Consider the following 25,950-nt stretch of genomic DNA (forward strand, 5'->3'; position numbering starts at 1 on the left):
TCTAATTGTTCTTGGTGCTGCTCAGGCACATTCCTCCCCCAGGGCCTTTGCACTCACTGTTCCTCTGTCTGGGGTGCTTTCCCCTCACCTATTTGGCAGGATCCCTCCTCACTTCAGGCTTCCCAGGTGGCTCAGTGAGTGGTCAAGAATCCACCTGCAATGCCAGTGACTTGGGTTCGATCCCTGGGTCAGAGAGATCCCCCGGAGGAGGAAATGGCAACCCACTCCAGTGTTCTTGCCTGGGAAATCTCATGGACAGAGGAGCCTGGTGGGCTACAGTCCATGGAGTTGCAAAGAGTTAGACATGATCGAACAATGGCTACTGGCCATTATCACCTTGTAGGTGACTGTGTTTACCAGCTTAGCATTTGTTTCTTCCATGAGGGGTCTGCCAGGGCCTGGGGCATAGTTGGTGCTCACTGCATGCTCCTGGAGTGAGTGAATGTAATGTTTTTGGTTTTGCTGTTTTTCTCTGTCTGGTGGGAAAGCAGCTTCTCTGATCAGCATTTTGGAAAGGTAGATTGTCCTCTATGGAAAGGGATTCCCAGGAGTGCTATGGAGTCAATAGCTTGAAGCAAGTTGCTTGAAGCAAGAACTTAGTCTGTAGATGATTATTTCATCAAAGGATCATTGAAGGAACCATGCAGGTTTTCCTGTCCCCCTCTGCGGAAGTAACAGTCCTAATCTCACCTCTTAACCAGCTTCACCTCCCTAGGCACGGTAAAGCCAGGGTGGGGGGTGGGAGCCAGGGCTGGGGGGGGTGGAGTGGGGTGGGGGTTCCCTCAGGTCCTTTCCCTCCAGCCCCTGGGGCCCGACTTGCTCTGTGTGGATGTTTTCAATTCTTGTTGAAGCAGGAAGGTTCCTCTGTGTGCTGGGTTTTGTGTTTTTGAAGTCTAAAGGCATCATGCCTCTGAGATCAACACTTTACACACTTAAATTCTACAAACCCAGCACATTTCACAGGCCTCTGTGGTTTCTGTGTTTTCTTGCCCATTTTTGGCTTTGGTGGGGTTGGGGCGGGGTGAGTGAAATGAGAGGTTAAAGCTTTGTATTCAGCCCTCGTGGGGGCCCTCCGGGATCAACCAGAGGGAGGCGACCCAGGGACCCGCCTTGGCCATGGGGTTCCCACCCGGCTCCCGTAGGGAACCCGGGAAGTACAGCCAGGACTGGAAGCCGGGGTCCAGGTGCTCCCTGTGTGTTTGATAGGGTGGGGGGTGTTGCGTTGAGGGGACAAGCCCTGGGAGGATGTGTGGCCTGGGAAGTGCGGGTTGGGAGTCAGGGTCCTGGTGGGGGTGGCAATGGGCTGCGTGACCAGTTTCTTCTTTTTTTTTTTTTTTAATTTTTTTAAAATTTCTTTTTTTTTCTTTTTGCCTTTCTTCTTTCCCTTGCTTATTTATTTTTGAATTATTTCTCCCGCACCTCGCAGCATGTGGGATCTTGGTTCCCCCGCCCCCTGCATTGGAAGGCAGAGTCTTAACCACTGGACCGCCAGGGAAGTTCCCCCTTGCTTCAAATTGTGAACAGCTGAATCGAGATAGAGTGCACGCACCACAGAATCCCCCCATTTAAGGAGTATGATTCATTGGTGTTTCGTACGTTCACAGAGCTGTGCAGCCGTCCCCAATCTGGTTCCAGAACGTTTTCATCCTCCCTAATAGAAACCCCAGTTCCCTTAGTTGCTGACCATTTCCCCTGCCCTCCAGCCCCTGGGAACCCCTAATCTGCGCTCTGCCTCTTACAGGCTTGCCTCTTCTGGACGTTTTATATAAACAGAACCCACCACTGTGCGGTCTTTGGGGTCTGACTTCCACGCAGTGTGTTTTCAAGGCTCACCCCTGTTGAAGCATGTCTCGGAGCTTCGTTCCTTTTTCAACACTGAGACACTTGCATACCATTCATTTCTCCCCTTTAGAGCATGTCATTCAGTGGGTTTTAGTACATTCACAGAATTGTGCAACCATCACCACACTCTAGTTCTAGAATAATTTCATCACCCAAAAAGAAACCCTGTACCTATCGTCCCCCAGCCCCTGGCACAAAGCCCCACTTTCTGCCTCTGGGGCTTTGCCTTTTCTAAACATATGAACAAACAGAATCACGCAAGATGGGGTCGTTTGGGTTTGGCTGCTCCCTCTTTGTGTACCGTTTTCAAGGTTCATCCACATCGTAGCATGGATCAGTGCTTCCTCCCTTTTTCTGGCTGAGTAGTATCCCATTGTGCACACGTACTGCATCCGCTTCATCCATCCGTCCGCTGAGGGACATGTGTGTTGTTTCTTGTTTCTGCTTTTTGTCAATTATGAATGAAGCTACTTGGTGGCTGTTTTCTTCAGCCAAGGTGGGAGAGGGTGTTTCCAGCCACCCTCTGCCCAGGTGCCTGCTCTTCCTGTGTGTTCTTATACGTACACAGGCCTCCCCCTCCTCCAGTTCTTCCTGAGTTGTATTTCCCCCTCTCCCAGCCTCAGCCAGTTCAGTTCAGTTCAGTTGCTCAGTCGTGTCCGACTCCTTGCAACCCCATGAATCGCAGCGTGCCAGGCCTCCCTGTCCATCACCAACTCCCGGAGTTCACCCAAACCCATGTCCATCGAGTTGATGATGCCATCCAACCATCTCATCCTCTGTCTCCCCTCCTCCTGCCCTCAATCTTTCCCAGCATCGTGGTCTTTTCAAATGAGTCAGCTCTTCACGTCAGGTGGCCAAAGTATTGGAGTTTCAGCTTCAATATCAGTCCTTCCAATAAACACCCACAACTGATCTCCTTTAGGATGGGCTGGATGGATCTCCTTGCAGTCTAAGGGACTCTCAAGAGTCTTCTCCAACACCACAGTTCAAAAGCATCAATTCTTCGGTGCTCAGCTTTCTTTATAGTCCAACTCTCACATCCATACATGACCACTGGAAAAACCATAGCCTTGACTAGACGGACCTTTGTTGGCAAAGTAATGTCTCTGCTTTTTAATATGCTGTCTAGGTTGGTCATAACTTTCCTTCCAAAGAGTAAGCATCTTTTAATTTCATGGCTGCAGTCACCATCTGCAGTGATTTTGGAGCCCAGAAAAATAAAGTCAGCCAGTGTTTCCACTGTTTCCCCATCTATTTGCCGTGAAGTGATGGGACCGGATGCCATGATCTTAATTTTCTGAATGTTGAGCTTTAAGCCAACTTTTTCACTCTCCTCTTTCACTTTCATCAAGAGGCTCTTTAGGAAATCATTCCCAGGGAGCCCTGGGCAGCCCTACAAGGCAGCTCTGCTCTCCTTGCTAAGTCTCAACCATGCCTGCCCCCGCCCCCCATCCCCAGAGGGGACAACCTGATCCTTCTATTACAGTCTCAGAGCAGATGTGTGGGGACAGGGCCACGCTTAGGAAACCAATTTTCTTTGGAGGTTAAAAACATTAAAAAAATAAATAAATAATAGGAAACAACGTGCCCAAGTGTAAAACTCAAATAACATCAAAGATTTTTAGTGAAAAGCCTTCCTTCCCCCCTACCCCCCCCCGCCCCACCGTCTCCCAGCCATCTGTACCCACGTCCTCTTCTTGGAGGTAAATGGTTATGGTTTGGGAGCCTCTTTTTAAACAGACATTCTGCCTGTGTTAGCATCTCTGTCTCTCCCCGCCCCCCACTTTCACTTCACACCCCCCTATTTTTTAAGGTACTAATGGCAAGTTATTCTAACACTGTTTTGCCCTTTGCTTTTAATAATATATCCTGGAGTTAATATAGTATTAATTTTTAATAATATATCCTATATATAGAATATATAATAATATATCTATATATACTATATAATATATCCTAACTTGTCAAATTCTGTGTCTTTCTTAGTTGTGTAGTATTTATTCCACTGCTGCTGCTAAGTCGCTTCAGTCGTGTCCGACTCTGTGCAACCCCATAGACGGCAGCCCAGCAGGTTCCCTCGTCCCTGGGATTCTCCAGGCAAGAACACTGGAGTGGGTGGCCATTTCCTTCTCCAATGCAGGAAAGTGAAAGTGAAGTCGCTCAGTCGTGTCCGACTATTAGCAACCCCATGGACTGCAGCCCACCAGGCTCCTCTGTCCATGGGATTTTCCAGGCAAGAGTACTGGAGTGGGGTGCCATTGCCTTCTCCCTTTATTCCACTGGAGGACCCTAACTTACTGAAACTAGTCCCCCTCTGCTGGACACTTTGGTTCCAGGCTATGACAAACAAGACTACAGTGAGGCACTATGTGTACAACTGTTGATTTGCATCAATGTCAGTGTGTGTGTGTGTGTGTGTGTGTATGCACTTAGTCGCCCAGTTGTGTCCAACTCTGCGACCCCATGGACTGCTGTGTCCATGGATTCTCCAGGCAGAAGACGAGTGGGTTGCTCTGCCTTCTCCAGGGGATCTTCCCAACCCAGGGATTGAAGCCAGGTCTCCAGCATTGCAGGCTGATTCTTCACCAGCTGAGTCATCAATGTGAGTAGAGTGTAAGTTAAAATCCCATAGGTGGAATTGCTGGACAGAGGATGTGTGCAGTGGGAAAAAAAAAAAGTTATTAATGAAAATTTCCAAATGTACACAGAACTAGAAAAGACAGTATAACGAACCCTCTGTTACTTATTCCCAGCTTCCATAGATCAAGATCTGTCCACGCTTTTCTTGGAGGGGGGCATTCCATGCAGTATGTGAGATCTTAGTTCCCTGACCAGGGATCAGGCCCATATTCCCCGCGTTGGAAGTGCATAACCACTGGACCACCAGGGAAGTCCGAAACTGCTCTCTTGACCAGCTGGAGTTCTTCCTTCAAAGGAGTACTGTGCTGGGCTGGACGTCTTGTTCTGCTTCCAGCGGCTGGCGTGTTCATTTTTTGACAATCCATTACGATTCTAAAATGAGCATCTGGGGAGATGTGTGATGTCAATAAAAAGTTAAAGGAAAACACAGTCTCTTAACATGCAGCAAGTAATGCAAGATCATTAGAAGAAATAAAAGAGGAGGGAGGGCAGGGAAGGGGAAGAAATTGGAATATACAGAGTTCCAGAAACGCCGAGAACACAAAATGGACTTCTTGTTCTGTCTCCGGGGTAGAAAAGCCTTATTCACATTTTGGCACCTTTCCTCCCCATCAATCTGCTTTTCCTCTTGCCCTTGGGACAGTCATTCTTGCACAGTTGACAAGAGTGACATATTTTGAGAGCTGAGGCCAAGAGCAAATTTCAGGAGGTCAAACTCAGTGCAGGGGTGTTTGGGGAGCTGGCCAAGTGGGTGTCTCATGGGTGGGGTGTGCGCACTGAGAGTTAGTGCCCCCTGAGCTGTTCCCAGGGGAGAGGCTCAGAGGCTGTGTCCTTGAGGTGAGCAGGCAGCATTGGGTCCCTGCTGGAACTGCCCCTAAATCTCCAGGGCTCCTCACGAATGCTCTAAACCCAAAGCGGAACACGTAAGAGGCTGGTAGCGTCACACTTAACAGTTTCTAAGTTTTTCATTTTTTTAATCTTATGACTAAGAACAACCTGGGAAGACATTATCATTCCCATTCTTTTTTAAATGCATTTTGTTTTTGGCTGCGCTGTGCCTTCCTTGCTGTGTGCGGGCTTTCTTAGTTGTGGGGGGTGGTGGGGGCTAATCTCTAGTTGCGATGTCATTGCAATGGCTTCTCTCGTTGTGGAGCATGGGCTCTGGAGCATGCGGGCTTCAGTAGTTGGGGCTCACAGGCTTAGTTGCTCCGCAGCATGAAGAATCTTGGTTCCTAGACCAGGGATCGAACCTGACCCTCTGCAGTGGAAGCACGGATTCTTAACCACTGGACGGCCAGGGAAGTCCCTGTGTTTTATCTTTTGAAACCTGAGCCTGGGGATTTGGGGATAGTAGTTACTCCTGATGATAACACATACTCCTCTAAGACAGCCTCGGCACCCCGGTCTTGTACTCTACACATGTTCATTCATTTAATCCTCGTACAACACCGTGGAGGTGTTATGGTTCCCTTCAGAAGTGGAAACTGGGGTGCAGAAAGAAATGACTTGGCCAAGGTCACACCGGTGCTTAGAATCAGAGTGGGATCTGAACCTGGGCAGTCTGGACACATCTGAAGAAACAGTTCACCTGTTTAACTACGGCCACCACAAGCCTGTGTGTGTGCTTAGTCACTCAGCCGTGTCTGACTCTTTGCAACCCCATGGACTGTAGCCCGCCAGCCTATGTGGAACTAAAAAGAGACCCCTTTCTTATGACCCTTTACTGCCATCTGTCAGAAAATTGTCCTTATGTATATATACATGAATCTACAGTGTCCTAAAATAGGAATGCCCCACCCTCCCTGGCCAGGGTTGTGCAGTGTACGACCTACACAGCTGTACATGGTTAGCCAAGCTTTAGCCAGTATTTCCCAAATGTTTACTTCAGAGACAGACAATAAGCAAGGAAGTCAGTAAAAGATTTACTATGTCAGGTGTCAGTAAGTTTCCTAACAAAGATAAAGCAGGAGAAGGAGGGATCAGGGTGCAGAAGATTGGGGCTGCACTTCCAAGGCAGGGGTCAGAGCCGGCGAGGTCACCACGGAGGCGACATTTGAATAGAGAGACCTGGGGTTGAGGAGGCCCGTGTTGCTGGAGCTGAGTGGACACAGGAGAGAGGAAAGGGGATGTGGGCAGAGGGAGCAGGGGAAGGTCCTGAGGGGCCTGGTGGGTCACAGAGAGGACTTGACTTTGAATGAGACCAGAACTCTGCTTGGACTCTGAGGGGAGTGGGTACGGGAGGTGATTTGGGTTCAAACCAGGTCCCTGAACTGGGGATGGGGGCACGGAGACCGGTGAGGAGGCTGCTGAAGAAATTCAGGCATAATGTGGGTTTGGGGAATGTTCACTGATTTTGAATTGAGTGAAGGGATGATTTTGGCAAAGAAGCAGGCAGTCTTTGCTGGCTCAGAGGTGCAGGGGAGAGGGCTGGAGGTCTGTCCCAGCCATACCCTCCTCCACCAGTCTGGTCTCTCCTGTTTCTGCCTCCCAGAACAAGCAGGGACTCCTGAGGACCCAGCCCCCTAACAACCCAAAGCCCGGCTTCTGGGCAGACCCGCTCTATGACCTGGGGCATGTTCTGGGGGGGGCGTTGCCTCAGGGTTCATTCTGTAAAATGGGGAAAATCAAGTGACTGGGTGTGGTCACCCGTGGGATTTTAGTTCCTGGCCTGGGATTGAACCCGTGGCCCCTGCAGTGGAAGTGCAGAGTCTTAACTGCTGGACTCCCAGGGAAGTCCCTACTTTTCTTTTTAAATTGCGAAATAGAGGGTTCATACAGAAAAGTGGAAAATGTGTTCCATCCAGCAATGAGAAGATAACACTCTCACGGTTATTTTTTTTAATAACTTTATAGAGCTTCAATTCATACACCACACAGTTTACCCATTTAAAATGTCCAACTCTGGTTTCCGTACATTCACAGAGATGTGTAACCCTCACCATAATCTGTTTAGAGCATTTTCATCACCCCCAAAATAAACCCTGTGCCCCAGGGCCATCACCCTTCCCCCAGCTGCGCTACTTTCCATCCCCACCCTGCTCTACTTTCTGCCTCTCTGGATTTGTCTGTTCTGGACATTTCATGTAAAGAGAATCATGCAGTATATGGTCTTTTGTGCCTGGCTTCTTTGCTTGGCATGCTGGCTCCTTGGTTCATCCACGTCATAACATGTGTCAGCGCCTCATTGCTTTTTGCGACTGAGTAATGTTCCATCACTTGACTGGACCACGTTTTGCTTCTCCGTCCACCGGGTGATGGGTATTTGGATTGTTTTCACTGTTTGGCTGTTATGAATAATGCTCCTGTGAACATCTGTACACCTGTTCTTACGTGGCCTTGTTTTCAGATTTTCTGGGTAGTGTACCCAGGAGTGGAATTGCTGGGTCATAAAGTAACTGTTTAACCCTTTGAGGAATTGCCAGACTGTTTCCGACACCGATTCTAACTCCATAGTTAGAATGGGTGTGTACTTTGTATATGAAACCGTACAGTGGTGTTTTCTTTCAGCATAATGTTTGTGAGATGCTTCTGTGTTATGGGTACCAGTAGCTTGTTCCTTTTGTATTGCTGTGTAGTATTCCATTGTGTGGACGAACCACAGCATATTCATGCATTCCATTGATGGGCATCTGGGTTGTTTCCAGTTAGAGGGTGGTGTGAACATTCTAGAATGTTCTATATCTGCCCCATTATTCACAAGGGTGGAATTAAGAATAGCCCCTGGCTTCTTATGGTGATAGGTAGAAATTGTCTGTAGGCTCTTCTCCCTTGACAGAGGTGTGCTCCACATATCATGTTCTAGAATCCTCCTTCCTAGGTGAGGACTGAAACCCATCATGGCAGACCTCGCTGCTGTTGTGGCTCATCAGCCTTTGCTCTGCGGACTGGAGGAATGTCCTCTTCCACAGTGCCCATGAACAAGCCATCCACGATGCCCATGGAGCTGCCTGAGGGTCTGGCCCCAGAGGACAGCATCCTGACCAGCTTGATGGGGTTCATTTGGGCGGTGTCTGCACACATTCTGCACACTTGTCTGGAGTTTTTGTTGTCTTCTGTGTTGGGGTGGCTCCTGACATTTGGGGCAGAAGCCACTGGTGTAGACTGACCAGATTATTTTGCCTCCTGGGTTGCTGTGCTGGGCGGGGGCAGGTGGAGCATCTCCTACTCCCCGCCCCGCCTCCCCCCCCCCCCCCCCGCCCCCGCGACCCTGTCCTGGAGAGATGCACCCACCTCCCTTCTCTTTCCCTCTCGTTTTCTTTCTCTTTCTCTGAGCTGCTCTCTGTAGCACTGGCCCCATCAGACCCTCTACTCAATTCCCCCTTCTCTGATCCGCTTTCTGTGCTGAGGCCCAATTTCCCCCCTCCCCCACCCATGACCTTTCACCCCTCCCATCTGCCACTGACAGGTTCCCTCTGGGTCCCTGCTGTCATCCCCGTGGCCAGTCCCCCATTCCAAGCCCAGCCCCACAGGTCCCTGGTCTGCCTGTGGCTGTATGCTGCTCCCGCCACCACGCCCTCCCCACATCACCTCTGTTCAGCATCAGCTGTGACCCCTGAGAAGGTCCCCCTCTGACTTTCAGTCCCTGTTTACACGGAAGGAACAAAACAGCTGGCGCTTACCCCTCCCAGCCAATATCTATCAGGCGATAGATAAGATCAATCACAGTCACACGTGAGATGGTGATCAGAGCTTTGAAGACAAGCACAGCGGGGCAGAGGGAGGTGGAAGTGCTGGGTGAGGGGGTGGGGCCCATAGCTGTCCACAGAATGCGGAGCATCTCTGATCTGGTGCACAGGTCCAGAGGCAGGCTTGTGCCTGATGCCTTGGAGAGATGTGGAGCAGACTGATGTGGCTGGAGGGGACTGAAGGAGGGAGAGAGAGGGTGGGAGGCGAGGCCAGAGGCAGGATGGGGGCAGAAGGTCACGGGAAGAACTTAGGTTTTGAGTGAGGCAGGAGTCACAGGAGGGCCCTGATGTCCTTCTTCTGTCCCAGGACTCCACCCAGGACACCCCATAACACTGATGACATTACATGTCCTTCACGTCTCCTTAGACCTCCCTCTCCTGGCTATGACGGTTTCTCAGACTTTCCTTCCTTTTGGTAACCTTGACATTGAGGGGGACTGCTGGTCAGGAGTTTTGGAGAACGTGCCTCTCTAGGGATTTGTCTGATGTTTTTTTCCTCGTGATTGAGCTTCCCTGGTGGCTCAGCTGGTAAAGAATCTGCCTGCAGGAAGACCCAGGTTCGATCCCTGCATTGGGAACGTCCCCTGCAGAAGGGAACAGCAACGTACTCCTGTATTCTTGCCTGGAGCCTGATGGGCTGCAGTCCACGGGGTCACAAAGAGTCAGACACACCTGAGCAACATTCTTGTGATTACACAAGGGCCTAGGGGTTTAGGAAGAAGACTGCAGAGAGGAAGTGCCCTTGCCCTTCCCATCTTATCACATCAAAGGTACATACAGTCAACTTGACTTATAGGTTGATGCTGACCTTGATTGTCTGGCCAGGCCACAACAACTTTTGAGTCTACACTCTTGGCAATAAAAATGGTAAACGTGTGCCTTATGCGTATATTTACATGCGTCCATTCATTTTAGGGCTTGCAACCCTCTGATGTAGGTGCTACTTTCAATCTCATTTTACAAGGAAAGAAACTGTAGGGAAGGAAAACAGGGAGGTTGAAGTAACTTGCCTGAGGTCACAGGTCAGTTAAGTGGCAGAGGTGGCATTTGAACCCAGAGGATCTGTTTCCAAAGTCCAGGCTGTTAAGCGTCACCTGCTTATCATAAGACAGGTAAGGAAGATTTTTTAAAAATCAAACATGTTAAATAATGTTATATTTATCAGTAGTCAGCATTAATGATAAAAACTGAAGTCTGAAAACAATTAAGTTATATAAACAATTAAGAATAATGTTCTTGACAATAAAGTTTCAGTCAACTTTTTGTCAGTTCTGCTAAAAACATCACTGATTTTATTATTAACGTGGTTTAGAAAAAGCTTACGGGGCTTCCCTGGTGGCTCAGACATTGAAGAATCTGCCTGCAATGCAGGAGATTTGGGTTCAATCCCTGGGTTGGGAAGATTTCTCTGGAGAAGGGAGTGGCAACCTACTCCAGTATTCTTGCCTGGAGAATTCCATGGACAGAGGAGCCTGGCAGGCTACATACAGTTCATGTGGTCGCAAAGAGTCAGATACAGCTGAGTGACTCTCACACACACATACACACACACACACACACACACACACACACACAGAAAGAGCTTACAGTGGGAACAGAACTGTCTACTTACTGCTTACATTAATTTTCTTTTCCTTTTTTGAGTTAATATTCACATGTCATGAAGTTAGCAATTTGGGGATGAAGAGATAAATTAGGAGTTTGGGATTAACATATATACACTACTATATATAAAAGGTTAACAACAGGACCTCCTGTACAGCACAGGGAACAATAGTCAATATTTTGAAATAACCTGTAAGGGAAGAAAAATAATCTATGTAAATATAAAAAACTGAATCACTTTGCTGTACACCTGAAACTAACAAGATTGTAAATCAGCTGCTGCTGCTGCTAAGTCGCTTCAGCCGTGTCCGAGTCTGTGCAACCCCATGGACTGCAGCCTACCAGGCTTCTCTGTCCATGGGATTCTCCAGGCAAGAGTACTGGAGTGGGTTGCCATTTCCTTTTCCAATGCATGAAAGTGGAAAGTGAAAGTCAAGTCGCTCAGTTGTGTCCGACTCTTAGCAACCCCGTGGACTGCAGCCTACCAGGCTCCTCCATCCATGGGATTTTCCGGGCAACAGTACTGGAGTGGGGTGCCATTGCCTTCTCCTGTAGATCAGCTATATGTCAATTTAAAAAAATTTTTTTAAACTATACAAGTCAGCGGCTTTTAGTTACACTAGTAATGTTAAACAGTCTTTGTCTCTATCTAGTTTCTGCCTACCCATCTATCTAGGATAATTTCCCTTGCCCAAAAGGAAGCCCTACGCCCGTTAAGCAATTTATCCCCATTTCTCGTCCCCGAAGCTCCTCAGTTCAGTTCAGTTCAGTTGCTCAGTTGTGTCTGACTCTTTGCGACCCCATGGACTGCAGCATGCCAGGCCTCCTTGTCTATCACCAACTCCTGGAGTTTACTCAAACTCATGTCCATCGTGTCGGTGATACCATGCAACCTTCTCATCCTCTGTTGTCCCCTTCTCCTCCCGCCTTCAATCTTTCCCAGCATCAGGGTCTTTTTCAGTGAGTCGGTTCTTTGCATCAGGTGGCTAAAGTATTGGAGTTTCAGCTTCAGCATCAGTCTTTCCAGTGAATATTCAGGACTGATTTCCTTTAGGATGTACTGGTTGGAATTTGCTTTCTGTTTTTATGGGTTTACCTGGACATTTCATATCAATGGAATCATATGATATGTGACCTGCTGTGTCCACAGATTATTATTTTCAATCTCCTGGTTTCTTCGTGAGTACTTTTTTATGCCTTCTGTCTCTTCGTGAGGATAGTTTTGTTAAAGGCTGGCAGTGTGATATACGTCAGCTTACTGAAGGATGCGTCGTCCAGCAGAGGGACATCACAATCTCTGCTTTGGGCACCTTGTGCTCTTCCGAGGCGTCTTGCTATCTGGACTGCCCCTCACATCCTACACAGTGTCAATCCGTGTATTGATTACCTGTCCAGCTGAATACGTTTTATCTCTGAGATTAGGGAATAAATTGAAATTGACATTCTACTGATGAAATAGAACGGAGCCCAGGTCGAGAGCCAGACCACATGTGGACGTCTGGTGTGAGACCAGAGTAGCCGCTGGTCTCATTGATGGGAAAGGAGAGACTTAATAAGCCAACCTGGGGACCAAAAGCTCATTTGGAAAGAGACGAAATGGGGTGGGTCCATTTGGAGAAAGAAATGGCAACCCACTCCGGTATTCTTGCCTGGAGAATCCCACGGACAGAGGAGCCTGGTGGGCTATTGTCCACGGGGTCGCAGAGAGTCAGACACAAGCACCCTAACACACACCATATACCCCCAGGTGGTTTAAGGATTCAGAGTCAGATCTAAACTGTGAATCTCAGTTTAGCCTTTGGGGAAAGGCCAGACTCTGAAATAAGATACACAGAGAGCTGCTGGGTGAGGAGGATTTGGAGGTCTTGCTTGTCTCAGCTATTCCTCTCTGTCTAGACACTGAGCAGCCCCGCCTGCTTTTGCCCCAGGTGGGAGGTCAATCTCTCTGCTAATAAGATAATTAATAGCTTTGGGACCATCAGAATACCTTAAGGAGAGATGGCCTTAACTGGAAGGTGCTAGGTCAACCAAGAGCACTGATACAAGAGGGCGTGTGAGGGCTTCTCGTCCTGCCTGGCTGCCCACTTTCAGCTGCTCTACCCTCCCATCCATCTCAGCTAACAGCAGGCCCTCGACTCTGCTCGTCCCCATACCTCCTGGCCAGTCCATCCGCAGACCCTGTTGCCTTGCCGTCATTCCACCATCCAAGCACTTTTTACCTCTTCTCCTGTCACCATTCTTGTCACCATTCTCTTCCCTGGTGGCTCAGTGGTAAAGAATCTGCTGCAATGCAGGAGGCCCCAGGTTCAATCCCTGGGTCGGGAAGATCCCCTGGAGAAGGGCATGGCAACACGCTCCAGTATTCTTGCTTGGAGAATTCCATGGACAGAGGAGCCTGGCGGGCTACAGTCTATGGGGCTGCAGAGAGTCAGACACGTCTGAGCGACTGACTCTTTCACCTGTCACCATTCTGTCCTCTCTGGGCTCTCTACTCCCATCCTCCTCTCTTGCAATCCACTCTCCACTCTGCAGCCAGAAGGATCCAGTGAAAGCCCAAGTCCAGTCACCTCCCTGGACTTATGCAGAATAAAAACCCAAGGCCTCCATGGCTTGTCCTCATCACCTGTCTGACCCCACCTCCTTGACCTCGCTTCAGCTCCTTGCGGTTGCTTAAGCGTCCCCAGCACATTTCTGCCACAGGACCTTTGCATCTGCTCTGCCTTCTGCTCAGAACGCCCTTCCCCATTTGCCTAACCCGATCCTTATCTTCTGCGCATCAGCTCAGACTCCCTTCCTCGTGTGGACACCCTGACCACTAAAAATGCACCCCAGCCACCCCCACCCCCTCCCCACATCACCTTTCTCCTGCATCCTGTTTTTCTCCATTCAGCACAGTGTCTGTTTCGTGGTCTGGCTCCTGCCCTAGACCACGCCAGGAGAGCAGGGATGTCTGCTGTCCCTGCTGCTGTCTCCCCAGCACCGCTTTGTTAGGGGTAGCAGAGCATCCTGAGAAAGGGAAACCACGTGACCTTCAGGGCATGCATCTTGTTGGCCCTGGAGTGGGGAGCTGAGTTGAGAAAGGAGTCTAGAAGAAGCAGGAGACTGAGGCTGGTTCAGCCTTCCAGCTGGTGAGCACAGACAGGGCTAGAGGGACCATGCTGCCCATGACTGGGCTTCCCAGGTGGCACTCACGGTAAGGAACCTGCCTGCCAATGCAGGAGACATAAGAGATGCGGGTTTGATCCCTGGGTCGGGAAGATCTCCTGGAAGAGGGCATGGCAGCCCACTCCAGTATTCTTGCCTAGGAAATCCCATGGACAGAGGAGCCTGCTGGGCTACAGTCCATAGGGTCGGAAAAGAGTCGGACACAACTTAGCAACTAAACAACAACAGAGGAAGGTGCAGACATTTGTTAAGAAACAGGATGGAGTGTGGCATCTTGAAGCCAGGATTGTAAACTCGTGGCTGGCTCAGGATCTGCCCACCCAGCTCCCCGCCCCTTCCTGGCGTGGGCCTCTGGCTCACACTTCTCAGGACTCTCCCGTATTTCTGCCTCAGTCATCATGTGGGAGAAATCAGGCCATGATTAGGAAGGCTCCCTCCAAGTTCAGGGAGAAAAGAGTTTCTGCTGGGGAAAGGAAGGGAGGTCATGCCAGCAGATGGCCAGATTCCCAGCGTTTTCATGGGCACTGGAAATGGGGCAGGGCCATGTCCTAGAAGGCAGTCCAAGGTTTCCACCGAATCTGGGTTCAAATCCCAGCACTTGCTGTTACCACTGGATAGCTTTTAGTTTGTGTGCGTTCAGCTGCAAGTAACAGTTGATCTGATGAGCGATGGTGGGAATATTCCTCTCGTTTTTTTTTTTAACCCATTTTTAATTTATTTTGATTCCCTGGTGGCTCAGACGGTAAAGCATCTGCCCGCAGTGTGAAAGACCTGGGTTCGATCCCTGGGTCAGGAAGATCCCCTGGAGAAGGAAATGGCAACCCACTCCAGTACTCTTGCCTAGAAAAAAATGGTTTATTTTTTTAACCCATTTTTAATTTATTTTTATAACATTCTTTTTATTTAACTGCCACCGGGTCTTAGTTGAGGCACGTGGGATCTTGGTTGCATCATGCAGGACTTTTCATCCGGACTCTCTAGCAGTGGCTCTCGAGTTTCTGTAGTTGTGTGTGGGCTTAGTTGCTCTGCAGCGTTTGGGATCTTAGTTCCCTGACCAGGGATTGAACCCACGTCCCAGTGCCAGGCAGATTTTTAACCACTGGACCATCAGGGAAGTCCCTAACCCAGTTTTTAATATTTGCCTTTTTGAATGATTAGGACATTGGCTGAAAAACCAAGTAATATTTCTGAAAAATTTGCAGCGGAATGTCTCCCTCCCATTTGTCCCCATCTGCAGGTCCCCCATCCTCGTTTTTACTAGAGAATCAGGCCCATGAAGGACATCTCTGGGTAAAGAGTAAATGTGTTGTAATCTTGATACTTATTTCTCTATATGGTCAATTCTTGTTCCCTCGTGCTGTTTTTGTAAATTCATCTACCTGCTGCAATTTCTTTGTAAGCCCCAAATCAGCACTCAAAATGCTTTCCTGATTGTTTGCAGACACGTTCAGAGCAGATGAGAGTCTTGAGTTGTCCCCGTGTGCCTGTTCCCAGCTGAGATAGACCGTGGCGACTCCGTCTTCTTGTTTCAGCTCTTCCGTCTCAGGCAAGTGGCTTTTTCTTGGCCTGGTTAGTGCCACGTTTTTCACATCTGGGGGCTCTTTGTTGGTAATTCATTTCATTGAAATGCCCCAAGCATCGCGATGAAGTGTTGGCTTGTGGTCCTCAGCTCCAGAAGTCTCTGATGTGTCTCAGATGAGCTTCGTTCACGTGCGAGTCACAGGGCTGCTGGTTATCAGTTCAATGCGAATGAATCAGCAGTATATATTAGATCAGGTGTCTTTAAACAGAAACACTCGTAAAAACAAGGTTATGTATTGATCAGTCGATGAAAATGTTGGGACCAGAGGCTCATAAGAACCTGTATTTCTCTCCGGAGCAATAGTTCCTTGTTCTCGAATTCAGTGTTTGTGGCAACTCTGTAGAACGTAACTACGACAAATAACAAGAATTGATTGTGTAGGCTTTATTATTTTAACACACTAGTTGTGCTTCCCTGGGATACAAATTAGATATAATAAAATGTACAAATCTTACCTGCACTGCTTGATGAATTTTGGCAAATATTACCTCGGAAACCATAACCCAGATCTAGCTATAGACCATCTGTGTCATCCCAGATTTCCTTGTGGATCTTCCTGGTCAGTACTTAGCCCGCTCCCCTTCATCCCACCCCCTTGAGGCAACTAGACCCCGATCTTTTTCCTGTCATTTTCACTAGAACTAGACTTAAAGAGGATCACACAGCGGGTTGTCTTTTGTGCTTGGCTTCCTTTGCTTAGCATGGTGGATTTGAAATTCATCTATGACCTTGCCTGTATCAGTAGTTTATTCTCTTTCGTTAATAAGCTATATTCCGTTGCGTGGTTATAACACAGTTTGTTTATCCAGCTACCAGTCAACAGGCATCTGTGCTGTTTCCAATTTGGGGCTTTTGTTAATAAGGCTGCTAGGAAAATTTTTGTACAAATGTTTTTGTAGACATACTTTTTACATCCATTTAGTCAATGCCTTGGACTGGAATTGCTGGGTTATAGACTAAGTGTTTAATCTTAGTTAATCAGTGCTTTTAATTCTCTTCTGGAGCAAGACATCTAGTGGAAGGCCTTTCCAGGGATATTTGGCAGCCCAGTACTGCCTGGCCACTGGGTCTGTCTCTGATTTGCTTGACCTTTGTCCCTCAGGAGTGCAAAATGGCTGTGCTAGCACCGGCCATTATCACCATGCTTCACATCATCCTTTCAAGCAGGAAGGAGTAGGGGCAGGAGTAGGAGTAGGAATAGTAGCCTTCCTAATGTAAGGCTTTTTTTTAATTCAAATGTAAAACTCTTTCCCATGTCCATACTTAGCTGCAAACGAGGCTGTGAAAGGAGGTTTCTGGCAACGGGACAAAAGACCTGCACTCATTGTGAGTCATTGTCTTGGGAAGGTACATTGCTGAATGGAACCAAGTTCAAGTTCTGTTTACCAAGCTGTCAGACTGAGACTGGCTGTTGCATCCTCCTGAGCCTCGGAGAGGACCCTGTGAGGCCACTTTGTCAGGGGCCTGGACACTGGCCCAAAACTGGTGGCTTGTGTTCTATACGAGAGCAAGAGCCCCAGGAGGAGAACTAAAGACACCCAAGCTTCTAGAGCAGTGGTTCTGGGACCAGCAGCATCAGCATCACGTGGGAGCTTGTTAGAAATGCAGATTTTCAGTCCCTCGCCCCTAACCTGCAGGTTCTGAAATCCATTTTTTAAAAAACAATTTTACTTATTTATTTGGCCTTGCTGGGTCTTCACCGCTGCGTGGGTTTCCTCTAGTTGCGGAGAACAGGGGCTGCTCTCCAGTTGTGGTGCACCGGCTTCTCACTGTGGCGGCGTCTCTCGTCACAGAACTCAGGCTTAATTGCTCCGAGACACGTGGGGCCTTCCCGGATCAGGGATCGAACCTGTGTCTCCTGCATTGGGATTCTTTACCACTGAGCCACCAGGGAAGCCCCTCTGAAATGCATTCTTTATTTTAAAAGCCTTCCAGGTGGTTCTGGTGCCTGCCCACCTTTAGGAACAAGTGGTCTAAACCATGTGTGGATGCTGTAGGGGCTTTTGTTTCCCCTTCACTTCTCTTAGCTCCATTTTGTCCTGAACTTGAAGCCTTCTCTTGTTGCCTGATGCCCTGGGTGACCCTGTGTCCTGTCAAGGTAATCACTGCTTGTGTTCCCTTCACAACCACCCCCTGCCCCATTGCCCGTTCCATTCCTTCTGAGTTTCCTCTTGTTTTTTATACACTAGTATTAAGAGAGAAAAAAAAAAAAGCAAAAACCTTTTCAGATGCCTGATTTTCTTGGCAGGCCGGCAGCTATATAGCTGCATTTAGAACAGTGGTGAATAGCAAAAGGAAAAAGAAAGCATGTACAAAACACTTCTAGTGTGTAACTACCTGTGTAAACGAGGCTTTTAGGAGCTAGACACCAGTCGCTTTATGAGCAATCCAAGTTTTATAGGGCACGCTTTTATGTTGTTAAACTCATTCAGTGATTTGAGAACTCTAAAGGTCACTGAAAATAAAGCTGGTGTCGACTTTAATTGCTCTCCAAATAGCTTTCTTTCTCTCCCCCCAAAAGGGTGGGAGTAGGTGAGGAATTAACATTTCCCCTCCCTGTTTTTCTTTTCTGGCTTTGAAATTGACACGGCATGCCCGCGGCTACATATCTGGGGCCCAGTTTACTCTTACTAGGTCTTTGCAGGGAATTGCAAAAGGTCTCTTCTGGGAGGGCGCAGTCCCTAAGAGTCTCCCTTGAGTGAATTAGGATAAGTGAGTCTTTTCTCCAAGTGTGGATGTAGCTCTTCTCTGAGTCTCACTGCTGTGAGCAGATTTCTGCTGGATTTCAGGCCCCACTTGTACCCATACTGGATTCCTTTGTGCAGTGAACAACCTGTGCAACTATACGTGGTGGTTGGTGCATATGTATCCTGTGCCTAGCGCAGATGACAAGCATGTATCTTACAACAAGTTAGAATAACAGACATTTATTCTCACAGTTCTGGAGGGCAGATGTTCAAAATCAAGGTATTGGCATGCTCTCTCTGAAGGCCCTGGGGAAGAATCCTTTGTCTTTTCCTATTTCTGGTGGCTCTGGGTGGTCTGGGTCTTGAGGCTGCATCACTCTAATCTCTACATCCACGTTCATGTGACATTCTCTTTTTGTATCTTCTGTCTGTTAAAAGGTCATTGGTTGGGAATTCCCTGATGAGTCGGTGATGAGGACTCTGTGCTTCCACAGCAGGGGCCACAGGTTCAGTCCCTGGTCAGGGAACTGAGATCCTGAATGCTGCGTGACGTGGCCAAAAATAGTCTTTGGCTGTTGGATTCAGGGCTTATAGATAATTTAGGATGATCTCATCTTGAGATCCTTAACTGATTACAGAGCCTTTTCTTCCCAAATCAAGAAGGCCACCTTCACAGATTTGGGGTCGTGGACATATCTTTTTAGGGGGACCACCATGCAGTGCACTACAGATGTCTTAGAAATGCATCCTAAGGAATTCTCTGGTGGTTCAGTGGTTAGGACTCTTGCTGCTGAGGGCCTGGGTTCCATCCCAGGTCGGGGAACTAAAACATCTTACAAGCCGTGTGGCATGGTCAGAAAAAAAAAAAAAAAGCATCCTAAGAGCATGACTTCTCGCATCGTGGTATGTTGAGTCCACCGTGGAATGCCCGTTGGGGAATCACTCCGTCTGTGTATGTGGCCCAGGTGTGGGGAAAGTGCTATGATTTCTGTGTGGTGTTTCAGGAAAGTGTCGGGGAAGAGCACCCGAGTGGGCGCCTGGAGGAAGGTGGGGGCCTAGGAAGACATTGCAGGAAGTACACCCATGGCAGGGTAGGTAGGGGATGGCCAGCCAGGCAGCCACCACTGTGTAGTTCCCACGATCTCGGGAGCCTGTCAGCCTGGATTCAAATCCCAGCTCTGCCAGCCTGCTACCTGGGCGATCCTTGGGCAGGTTACCTAGTCCTTTTCACAGCCTCAGTTTCCTCAGCTGTGAAATGGGTGCAAGGACACTGGAACCTGCTGTGTCGGATTGTTGTTGAGGCTGCAGTGAGGTGAGATGAAGCACTGAGAACAGCACCTGGCCTGTGGTGAACCCTGGGCAAACCTTGGTCATGGTGACGAAGAGGACGACAGAGCAGGAAGTGGTGGTGACCAAGGGCAGAGGGCACAGACCTGCACCACCTCAAACGCCTGAACTGCCAGCCTCCAGCCAGCTGAGCAAGTTTCCTTAGCGGTGAGATGGGGGCTGGCATGCGTGAGCAGAGGCCAGTGAGACCCTAGCCAGTAGTAGGAGGCGGGTTGGCATCTTTACCTGTGGCCTTGCCTCTGTGAAGGTATATCTCTGTCCACAGCTGTATCTCAGCACCCAGCCCGGACCAGGAATACAGGAGGTGCTGAGTGACACTTGCCCATCAGCGGGTGAATGGCTGGATGCACAGTGGTGATATTTAAAATTCATGACAAGCAGCATGGATACCAGTCAGGCAGTGTCCAGCATGGTGCCAAGGGAGGGACACAGGCTCCCTGCTGTGCTGGGCCATGGGGGTATCTCAGGTGGTTCTGAGCAGCCAGGTGAGGTTCTGGGGGTTGGGGCAGCGTTTAGTTACCAACCAGTAAAGAAGTACATAAATATTTTAGAAACAGCAGCCAGTTGTTACCCTGCATGTTAAAGCAGGCTGGTTGGATGGACAGATGGAAAGAGAGACAATGAGACTTAGATCTGGGCAGGAATAGTGGTCTTTTAAAGGAGGAGATAGAGTGGAGAGATTTGGGAGGCGGAATGGGTAAGACTTGGGTGAGTCAGAGGTACGAGGTCATGGCTGTTCCTTTATCTCTAGAGAGGGCTGTATCAGTTAGCTGCTGCCACGAAACAAACAACCCCCAACCTCTAGAGATTGTTAGGGAGAAGGCAATGGCACCCCACTCCAGTACTCTTGCTTGGAAAATCCCATGGTTGGAGGAGCTTGGTAGGCTGCAGTCCATGGGGTCGCTAAGAGTCGGACACGACTGAGCGACTTCACGTTCACTTTTAACTTTCATGCATTGGAGGAGGAAATGGCAACCCACTCCAGTGTTCTTGCCTGGAGAATCCCAGGGACGGCGGGACCTGGTGGGCTGCCGTCTATGGGGTTGCACAGAGTCGGACACGACTGAAGCGACTTAGCAGCAGCAGCAGCAGTGCTGTTTAACAAATTATCCCAAAGCTTAAGGGAAAAATTGTATTGTGCCCATGAGTTTTATGCACCAGGAATTTGACATAGTGAGTCTCTGCTCCAAGATGTCTAAGTTCTTAGCTGAGAAGACCTAAAGGCTAGGGGCTGAAGGCTCATTCACATACATGCTTAGCACCTGGGCTGGGATGACTGGAAAATACGACTGTCAACCAGAACACCTACTTGTGGTCTCTCTGTGCGCCTAGCTTAGGCCTTCGCATAGCATGGCCTCCCCAAAGCGGCCAGAATTCCATTAAGGTGGCTTAGGGCATCTAGGGTAAATGTCCTGATGGACACAGCAGAGACTGAACTGGCTTTAAGAAGTCACATAGTGGCGCTTCTGTTTCACTGTCCTGGTTGAAGTAGTCACAAACTTTGCTTAATTCAAGGGGACTAACACTGTGGAAGATTATGGGGGATTGGAGACATTACTGCAGCCATCTTTGAAAAACACGATATGCCACAGTAGGTCAAAACAAAACCATGATCCTAATGGTTGGAAGTTGGCCTGGGCACCTCGTTACTTCTCTCTTACTTCGCTGTGGTCACCTGTAGGTCAGCTAGGTGGTTCTGCTTCGACAGCTTGGCTGCCTGTGAACTGGAATGATGGCGGTGATGGCATTTGTCTCTTGTCCTCCAGAAGGCAGACCTGGACTTCTTTACATGTCAGCTGGGCAAAGAATAGGCTCAGAAACACACACTGTCACTTCCGCTACATCCTTTTGGCCAAGGGCAAGTCAAAAGGCCAACCCAAGTTCAAGGGTTGGTTAATAGACTCCATCTCTTGATAGGAGGCCCTGGCAAGACCAGGAGGAGAAAAGTTTCTGGTTGCTTTTGCAGTCAACCACAGTAGTTTTTTTTTTTTTTTTTTCAGATCCCCTTATCATCAGCCCTCTCCCATTTTGCTGGGCCTCTCTTCTCAGTGGATTCAGAGTACAGTTTGACTCATGGAAGGCTGCGAGAGTCTTTGTGATGGGTTGCAAAGATACCTAGAAGTACTAACTCATTTGTGTCAGATTGTGTTTGCAAACAATGGAATCTTAATAGTGGCTTAAACTGTAAAGATTAAGACGTCTAGAGGCAGGCAAGCCTTGAGGAGTTTTTAAAAACCTAGTCTTTTTCTCTCATCAGTTATTCTCTTTAGGTAGGCTTATCAGCCTCAGGTTTATTGCCTCATGGCAGCAAAATGGCTGCCACAGCTCCAGTCTTCTCAACTATATTCAAAATGAGAAATGACTTTCTCCCTAGAGAAGCTCTATCTTTATATTCTGGAAGAAAACCTTTCTCAAATTCTGTCTTCCCCTAAAGACTCATTGAGCAGAACCCAATTCTATACACTTTGCTTACTTATTTGCAAAACTGTGACTACTCTGGCTGCAAGGAAGCCTTGGAAAGTGAATGTCTGATAAAGGGATAGCAGCTGTTTTGGCCACAACCTACAATAGTAAATATGTACACACACACACATAATTGAAACCAGTGTCCATGGAAACCCTGTGTGATACCCTTTAATATTTTCTATTCTATCCCAAGCCATTTGATCCTATACTCTTTAACTTAAAAGCAATCCCTGGTCACAGCCTGCTAATTGGATTTCACAACCCTCAAAGGCGTGACCCGTAGTTTGAAAAAGACTGACTCAGAACAGCCTTTGTTTACATCTTGGAGTAGGCAAGTGTTACCCTGAGATTGGGCTTCCGTGAGCAAGACAAGGAGAGCTGGGGAAATGGTGTTTGGAAAAGCAACAGCTAGACTTTGCCATATCCTCTTCTCTGCCTATCACTTCCCATCAGCAAATGATAGGGTTCCACTGACTTTCTTTTTTATGACTTGCAAATAACCTGAGGGTTAGTAGCATTCCTATCGGGAAATTAAAATAAGCCTGTTTATGGAGCTTCACGGGGACTTTGAATTCTGTGTCCTGCTCAGCACCCTGGCTGCAGCACAACTCCTGATGACAACGCAAAACTCCGAAGGCATTCCAAGTGCCGGAGGAATTCACACGATTTTCTGGAAGGACACTTTGTCATTGTTGCGTCATGGCTGTTCTCTTGAGCTGGTTGTGGTTTTGCAGGCCTAGCTTCTCATGCTTTTTATAGCCCGATGCTGGAGAATGAGGTTCTTCGGAATCACAGGGTCTGGGTTCAGAGACTGGTCCCAGTCTCTGGGATTGGGGGCAAATGTCCTGGCCCCTGTAAGCCTCAGTTTCCTGCACTGTGAAATGGGAAACATTCCTCCCGTCTCCCTGGAGACTGGGAGGAGTCGATATGGAGTTAGCACAGGGCCTGATACTGAGGAAGCACTGGGGTAAGGGGGTGCTCTTCCAAGATGTATCAGTCAGCTTCGACTGAGTGATGTGCAGTAACAAGTGAGCCCCAGATCTCAGTGGCTGACAGCAGCAAATGCTCCTCTCTCGCTCATATGTCCAAGCTTCGAGGGTTAGCTGTGGCCCTATCCATGTGTCCACATCATGCTGGGACTTGAGTGGAACCATACAATGGCTTTTCAAGCTTCTGCTCTGGAGGGGTGGAAGACGTCCTCTCGTGCGAATATTTTGGGTTTGCAGCTTTGCATGCTGATTGTGTGTCCCCTGCCCTAGTCCCGCGATCTTTTTTTTTTCAAAAGCTTTTTGAGTATGTGTGTGACATTGGGCATCCAGTGTCATCCCTGGTTGAGAACCACTAAGCATCATCTTCCCCAAGGTCAAGGGCTGGAGGATCTCATTGCTCATTACAGGATCCTCAGTTCTCCCCAACACAGAACGGACAATGAATAAATGCCCTTTTCACCAGGCTTCTCTTCAAACGAATGAGTGGGTTTGTTTTAACCCTCCCTGCAAATTCATTCATTCATCCCACAAATACGTAGTGAGCTCCTTCCATGTGCCGTGTCACGTGTGGATTCTGAGCATTCCACAAGGAACAAAACAGACAAAAATCCCTGTAGTTGGAGGGTTGACATTTTCGTAGGGGAGACCGACAGTAAACAGTCAGAGACTCACATGATTTGTGATGCTCAAGTGTTTTCAAAGTAAAAATTTTTCATTGTGGACAATTGCAAATGTGCACAAAGCAGAGAGGACAGTAAAATTTGAACCGCACCAACCAATGCTTTACCAATCTTCGGTTTTCCACCACTCTGACAGACCAGCCCTGTCCAAGGGGGTTTCCTGCCACCACGGGAATGTTCTAGATCTGTGCTGTTCCGCGTGGTAGCCACCAGCCACGTGTGGCAGTTGAGCCCACGAAATGTGGCAGGGGTGACCACGAACTCGGTGTTTTAATTTCCTTTACACTTTTAATGTGAATCTGTTTTATTGAAAACTTTCATATTCCTGGTTGTCCCCTCTGTTTCCCATCCTTTTATTGTGGTTAAAACACACATAACAAAACTGACCATCGCAGCCATACCTAAGTGTACAGATCAGCGACCTTAAGTGCGTGTGCATGGTGGTGCAACCATCACCCCCGCCCTTCTCTCAAACTTGCTGTATCTTGCAGGACTGAAACGGGATACCCACTAAACAATTCCTCGTTTCTCTCCACCCCACCCCCCAACCCCTGGCAAACTGCATTCTCCTTCCTGTCTCTCCATCACGAGTGGAATAAGATGGTACCCCTGTCTTTTTGTCACTGGCTGACGTCACTCGGCACAGAGTCATCCATGCCATCCCTTCAGCCTTTCCTCCCTGAATGATAATTCTGTTGTAAACAGATACCGCGATTGGCTTAGCCATTCATCTGTTGACGGACACCTGGGTTGTTGTACCTCTTGGCTCTTGCGAATCATGAACAGGGCTGCGTAAATATGCCCTTCCAGACCCCACTTTCAATTCTTTTGTGTTATATATATCCAGAAGTGAGCTTGCTGGGTCATATGCTAATTCTATTTTTAATTTTTTGAGGAACCACCAAAGTGTTTTCCACAGCAGCTGCATCATTTTACGTTCCCACCAACAGGGCGCAAGGGTTCCAGTTTCTCCAAGTCCTCAGCCACACTTGTTAATTTTTGAATTTTTGCTGCTGCTGCTGCTAAGTCGCGTTAGTCTTGTCCGACTCTGTGCAACCCCATAGACAGTAGCCCACCAGGCTCCTCCGTCCCTGGGATTCTCCAGGCAAGAATACTGGAGTGGGTTGCCATTTAACAGGAGTGAGGCAGCATCTGTGGTTTCGATAGCATTGCCCTAATGTTTGGTGGTGGCGATCATCTTTTCGCGTGCTTATGGCTATTTGTATGTCATCTTGGGACAAATATCTACTCCAGTCCTTTGCCATAATTTCATTTCAGCAGCTTGAACTTAAATGGACGTAGCCGCGCGTGGCTAAGTGGGTACTGTTTTGACCCGCATAGGACAATATGCCTCTGAACTCACACAGCTGCGTTATTCTGAACTTAAGTCACAGTTGTTCTGTCATGTCACTTCTACGTATTTTAGGATGTATTTCTGAAAGGTAAAGACTCTAAATGAAAAAAAAAGAATATGATGCCATTGTTACACACCTAGAATCCATTCCTTCTTTTCTTCTTTCCTTCGCTGGGTCTTCATTGCTGCCAGGGGGCTACTCTAGTTGCGGTGTGTGGGCTTCTCATTGTGTAGCATGGGCTCTAGAGAAGGCTGTAGTACTGAGTTGCAGCTTGCAGTCTCTAGAGCCCAGGCTCAGTAGTTGCAGGGGTATGCTGGGTTTTCCTGGATCGGGGATCGAACCCACATCTCCTGCATTGGCCAGTGGGTTCTTTACCACTGAGCCATCAGGGAAGCCCTGAGCTATAAATGTTTAAACCCCCATATAACTGACGCCCCATCACAGTGAGGATCTGTCCTCTCCCCGGAAAGCCCCCCTCACCCATTGAGCAGCTGTCACCATCAAAATGAAAACGCAGGGATGACAGATTCTCACAGCCTGGTGCCTCCTGCTGGACATTCACCCGCAGGTCCCACTTGGAGAGCTCCGTTCAGGAAACACCCGCCTCCTGGCTCTCCTTCTGGTCCAAGGTTTACAGAACTTGGGCCACACCCGAAGTTCGGGGCAGGGAGGAGGTGGGTGGGGACCCACGTGGAGCTGGCGGCTCTCACGAAGCTGCTACGGGCGCTTGGGATCACTTCCGGGCCAGGGCAGTGCCCCTGCAGCCTAGATGGGCCAGGACTCCATGTTCCAGGGTCCTGTGACAGAGGCTTTCTAGACCTTTCCGGGGGTCTGGGACTCTCCATCAAAAGGAGCAGCAGCTCCTGTCCCTCCTCTCTCTCTTCCATCCACTCACCCTTATCGCGTC

At 48.6% G+C, this 25,950-nt stretch overlaps 1 protein-coding gene across 7 annotated transcripts in view; it reads left to right on the forward strand.

The window, feature by feature from the left end:
- Positions 1-25,950, forward strand: part of BICRA (BRD4 interacting chromatin remodeling complex associated protein) — a 75,443-nt gene that overhangs the window by 24,383 nt on the left and 25,110 nt on the right. For 4 of the 7 annotated variants that reach the window (XM_086353349.1, XM_086353355.1, XM_086353350.1 and 1 more), the window contains exon 2: positions 15,379-15,483. The exons of the other annotated variants lie outside the window; for them this stretch is intronic. The gene's annotated coding sequence lies outside the window, so the exon portion shown is untranslated. The remainder of the gene's footprint in view (positions 1-15,378; positions 15,484-25,950) is intronic. 7 annotated transcript variants of the gene reach the window in all.

The sequence above is a fragment of the Bos grunniens genome, chromosome 18 (genome assembly GCF_055505025.1).
Source record: "Bos grunniens cultivar Pamir isolate PY7600 chromosome 18, Bosgru_T2T1.0, whole genome shotgun sequence".
Classification (NCBI taxonomy): domain Eukaryota; kingdom Metazoa; phylum Chordata; class Mammalia; order Artiodactyla; family Bovidae; genus Bos; species Bos grunniens.